This window comes from Macrobrachium rosenbergii, chromosome 12 (assembly GCF_040412425.1).
Source record: "Macrobrachium rosenbergii isolate ZJJX-2024 chromosome 12, ASM4041242v1, whole genome shotgun sequence".
NCBI lineage: Eukaryota > Metazoa > Arthropoda > Malacostraca > Decapoda > Palaemonidae > Macrobrachium > Macrobrachium rosenbergii.
This window is the reverse complement of record NC_089752.1, coordinates 76,681,760-76,686,759: the sequence shown is the minus strand read 5'-3', so window position 1 is coordinate 76,686,759 and position 5,000 is coordinate 76,681,760. Positions and strand designations below refer to the sequence as shown.

General features: G+C 33.4%; 1 long non-coding RNA gene across 1 annotated transcript in view; it reads left to right on the top strand.

Moving 5' to 3' along the window:
- Positions 1 to 2,721, top strand: part of LOC136844262 (uncharacterized) — a 6,885-nt gene extending 4,164 nt beyond the window's left edge. The window contains exons 3-5 of the long non-coding RNA XR_010854794.1: positions 153 to 224; positions 827 to 863; positions 2,080 to 2,721. This is a non-coding gene — a long non-coding RNA (uncharacterized lncRNA). The remainder of the gene's footprint in view (positions 1 to 152; positions 225 to 826; positions 864 to 2,079) is intronic.
- Positions 2,722 to 5,000: the final 2,279 nt, after the last annotated feature.

The window sequence follows — 5,000 nt, the reverse complement described above, 5'->3', positions numbered from 1 at the left end:
TGTGTGTGTGTGTGTGTGTGTGTGTGTGTGTAACAAGCTTGAACGAACGCAGGTGTCGATATGCACGTGTTTACTAAGCATGAATTTGCTATTCAGGACAAATGCTCCTTTCATTTCAATAATGATTTGTTTTTATGATTCTTTCCTCTCAGGTTGCTAATTAGGTGCATAAAACAATGAAAGGTTCGTCTTTCTTCCTCATCATATTCTCTGTATTATTCCTGGTAAGTTAAGAATCATCTCAAGTTTTCGCTCTTTGCTTCAGCACGTTATAAATCTTATAAAATATTTTCTGAATATTTATTATAAGCAATAATGATGAAAATCATAAGTGACTATTAAGAATAATCTCATCCTTTAATATCCTTTTGTTGTTTATAAAGTCTTCGTGAAGCTAAATGGTTTCAGTCTTATTTTTGCATATTCATAATCATTAGCAATTAATGCGAGTAATTAATAGATAATCTGTAATGATAATAATCATACATATTATGAAATGGGAAATTATTAAGTCCGTATGTCCCTTTTTATATTCTTACTGGCACAGCGATCTCAAATGATATCTTTTTGTAATTTTCTTGCCGTAAGGCCTTCTGTTATATGAAAGAACAAAACTAAAATTTATTTATTTTTGGAGGTTTATACTTCACAACTGCATTCAAGTATGGCAAATATAATAAAATTCCGATTTATGTCACCGACCAGCCATACATAGTAAAATGAAAGATTTTATCCTGTTATTCTTATACAATGTTATTAGTTATGTCCACCATGCATGTCTTTCAATATATTTTAATCCTAACTACTTCTGTCTTCTTTTATATAGGTAACAGGAGGACTTGGTAGGAATTATGGCCCACCTGGTAAGTAAAAATTTAAACAGTAGATTAAATAAATACATAAAAAGAAATGGATACAAACACCAGGATTAGAATTATGCCATTATACAACAATTTAACGTTTGTTTTCTATATTTTTATAAAATTAGTCTACCAGGCAACGCGCAGTTGCTCGAATAAAATGATAGATTTAGTTTTAGCCCTGTTTATAGTTGTTATATAATTTTCTTTTTATACCATGGATATTTATCTGTGTCATTGGAACCAAAATGCTTCACTTTTAAAACAACAACAACAACAACGCCAATAATAATAATAATAATAATAATAATAATAATAATAATAATAATAATAATAATAATAATAATTACTATATTCCATTCTTTAGAAATAAATATTTTATAATTTCTCGGTTGCAACTGACCACTTGCCATATAAGCAATAAAGGCTGTTATCGAAACCTATTATTATTATTATTATTATTATTATTATTATTATTATTATTATTATTATTATTATTATTATTATTATTTGAAGGAGTAGACCCTCTTTTAAACAGGTCTTATTAAAGGATGGCTGTATTATGCGAATTTATCTTATATAGTGTCTTTTCTATCTTCCTTATGATTCGCTTTTCAGGCTCAGCGATGTTAGTCAGCAACTGACCGATATTCATGCTGGAAAAGGATAGTGTGCGGAATATGGGAAGTCTTTTATTAAAATATCCAATCAGAAATCCTTCGTCTGAGTTCAGGTTCTATTTTAGGTACCGTCGACATGTTTCGACCAGCTCGGTGGTCACCGATCAAGACCCCCCTATAAATACCAACCCGAGCACCTCGTTTCTTCAGACCTTCTGCAACTACGTCCAGAGGATGACCAACGAGCTGGTCGAAACATGTCGACGGTACCTAAAATAGAACCTGAACTCAGACGAACGATTTCTGATTGGATATTTTAATAAAAGACTTCCCATATTCCGCACACTATCCTTTTCCAACATGAATATCGGCCAGTTGCTGACTAACATCGCTGAGCCTGAAAAGCGAATCATAAGGAAGATAGAAAAGACACTATATAAGATAAATTCGCATAATACAGCCAACCTTTTTAATAAGAATTATTATTATTATTATTATTATTATTATTATTATTATTATTATTATTATTATTATTATTAGCGGCAGCAGGCTTAGTGAAAGTCTACTCAAAAGATTTCAAATAGCTTTGTCACCTACAGCTGGAGGCTGCGGCACTTCCTGCTCAAGCTTTATAGGAACTGGAGGCGTCTGTAGGAAACGCTGCCGTCCTGGGGAGACGGTGCTCGAAATTGGACCTCCAGCACCCCCGTGTCCCATCCCAGGGACCTGTCCCATTTCTATTGAAGCAAACGTTCCTTGTCCTCCTTCTTGTGTGTGTTGTTCGTAATTCAGGAATGTTAAGAAGGCCATCTTTTGAAGATGTTTTTCAAAGAAAAATGTAGACATCTTTCGCTCCTATCAAGTTAGAGATAAATGTTTTTGGGAATGTCTTTACTGCAGAAAAAATGGTAGTGTTAATTTTTATCATCTTTTCTTTGGTACTTATTTCTAATACAGTAAATGAGATGAAACACCATCTTAATTTGTTCTCGTTAAGTAGTAACATTTTTAACCTGTGCTAATGAAGGTTTCTGTCAAGTTGTATAACCTAGTTAATCATAACATAACTATAATTTTAAGCTTACTGAAAGATAGTTTACCGTATATTCATTTAAATGATAAATGGTAACAACAAGACTGTCAATGAATATATGCGGAAGAATAAGCTTCATAATATATATTTCACTAACATGTATTGAATGTAATATATTTAAGAATAAAATTTAATAGCAAATATCCTATCTTTTGGCATTATTTTCCTTGATTGCGTGAAATACAATAAATTGTAATTTTTGGTGGCAATATAAGTAATAATAAATCCTACTGTCTGTGAACCGCTGTCATGCAAGTGCCCATAGCAGAGGGATGTTAGGTATACGTTTTTTTATGTGATTAGATGTAAATGAATACTTCAAAAGTTCTTCTTTATCACGTCTCATCTGACGTTGATCGACCTATAATGATGCTCGACTGGGATCAGTTTCCTTTTAATAGGATGCACCTCCAGAGAAAACCAGAGGAAATTTCATGGCCATGTATTGCCTAATGTAATGCGATCAAAAGTAAAGCATCACCTTCCTACTGTGATCTCCGAATGATTCTTTTTTCATCATTTTATCGCCCGTTCACTTTTCACAGTGGCACAGTGATGTCCTGGTCCAGTCGCGATTATTCCGTGTTGTATAAATATCGTGAACTAACCATTAACATAGATGTTATTTCATTGACATAGGGCAATTATTCCTCTTCCTTAATTACCCAATATGTATTACGACCTATTGGTGATTCTCTTCTAACCAGTCTCACCATCTTATTTCTTTTCTCTGTTTTACAAGATTATTCTCAGCTTTACTATTAAACAGTATTAATTTCCTTACCTTCATCAGAGCACTTTTAAACAATGTTTGTTATTTATATATCTCATTATTTGTAATATCCCGGGCTTCATTCAGTCTCTCTTTTACCAGTACTGTGATATTACATAAATGTTGAAACTGATACAAAATATACCAATTCTTTCTATCCACTGAAGTTTGTTTACATCTAAGTTTTATCAATTTCGCATATTTTGCCTCGGAGCAAACTTATTTTCAATCTTCCTGTTTACCAAATGCTTTTTATTACGTCAGTTCAAAGCAGATTTATTTTTCTGTGTCATTAAACAGGACAGTTTACCATTTCTAGCTGGCCGTTTCCGAATTTTCGTAAAATTCCCGATGCCCGACATCAAAATATGTATTAATATCTCTTTTCACTGACAAAACCATTTCAAATATTAGGCATTAAAGAGCGAGCTGCTATTTTCATGCAAATATAAATTGACGCTCAGCATCAGAGTAATCACCGGCTCTCTGAACTATCAATCACATTATAGGAATATCACCGACTGCGTCTGGCTATATTTTTAACTTTTCAACATGACTTTTTTTTTTCTTTCGAAGTTTATAGGCTTGAGGGTAAATAATGAGCTTCATAGCCAAGTGGCAGGTCAGTGCCTTACGCACACACACACTACTAAATAACGCTGTATTATCTAAAACCAACAGCAATTCCACAATTTGACACTTACAGCTACTGCCCTTTTTCTGACTCCTGGCATCGCGTCATCTACAACGACATTATGGTACTTCCCAGGGCATCAAAAAGCAGGCTGTACTGCTTATTACGATCGCTGTAGAAATGTGTGGTGAAGAGACAGACATAACATTGTGCTAACAGTTGGCCTCAGACAGACACTCAACTTCCATTTAGTTAGCACCGATTACCCACAAAAATTTCAAGTGATTCACCTTCAAATCACGTTAAAGGTAAGAAGGCAGTTAATTATATTAAATGCCATAGAAAATACTTAATCATCCGTCAGATAACTGTGTTCTGTATAACTTTGTAACATCACTTTACCTTACAGGACGGGCTAAATATATATTAAGCACACCCCTAGACAGGGCTAAATTTAATGTTGGCCAATTAAAAAAAAAAAAACGCACATCAATGGTAAGAGGAAGACATGCGTATGCACATGGTATAAAAAAAAAAATTCTGAAAAATGTCCTGTACTTTCCACTGGAAGTTGAAAGTGAATATTTCCAACCCTGTGTGGGCCTCTTTTCTAAAAGACAGTCGTAAAAATGTGCAAATTTTACCAAGTTATAAATGTTTTTTCTAATAATTGTTTTATTTCAATTGGTAAAATTATAGCCTGCGCTTCTTAAAGGCATCTGGAACATTTAGTCTTATTGAAGTCTGTGACTGCTCATACCCAAGACCGAAGGTTTGAGTGGATACTATATATATATTCCGTTGAAAGATACTGCATTAAATCTGACTCTTTTTTATGAACTGTAAGTTCTCACGAGCGTACATACATATTCAGATTTTAACCTACGAACTTTGAATACATCATTTCACTGGCCTTTAATATATCTTCATGTGACTCATTAAGGGCATGTTTGAAGTATATTATCTTAGGTATATTTTAGCAAGAAGACCGAATACCTGAAGATCTTTAATGGCAGTACTG